Source organism: Metarhizium album (assembly GCF_000804445.1).
Source record: "Metarhizium album ARSEF 1941 chromosome Unknown scaffold_38, whole genome shotgun sequence".
Classification (NCBI taxonomy): Eukaryota; Fungi; Ascomycota; class Sordariomycetes; order Hypocreales; family Clavicipitaceae; genus Metarhizium; species Metarhizium album.
In genome coordinates, this window is record NW_024467612.1 from 946 (window position 1) to 1,505 (window position 560).

The following is a 560-nucleotide window of genomic DNA, read 5'->3' on the forward strand; positions in this document are numbered from 1 at the left end:
CTATATTTTTACTAATAACAGAATAACTGTATTTGTCTATATTAATAATATAGTTTTTGTCTTTAAAAAGGCTTATAACAATAAAGCAACTAGTCTTATTAAAAGGCTTAAAGAAATATACAAAATAAAGAACTTAGGAGACTTAAAATAGTTTCTAGGCATACAAATTATAAGGGACTAAGCTAACTAAAGGCTCTAGCTATCTTAAGACTTTTATATTGACAAAATTGCAGCAAAATTCCTTAATTTAATAAATCTAAAGGATATTTCCTACTATAAAAACTCTATTATTAATAAGGACCTTAAGCTTAATATAAGCTAGGCAACAGCCAATAATATATATTGATTTTAGAGCCTAATTAGCTCTATAAACTACGCTAGTGTTTAAACTAGGCTGGATATAGCTATAGCTTGCTCTAAGCTAGCAGAACACTTATTTAACCTAAGCAAAACGCATATAGAATTAGCTATAAAGGTTATAAAGTATTTATATAATACTAAAAACCTAGCTATTTAAATTAACAGAAATTCAACAGCAGAACTATTTATATTAGTAGATA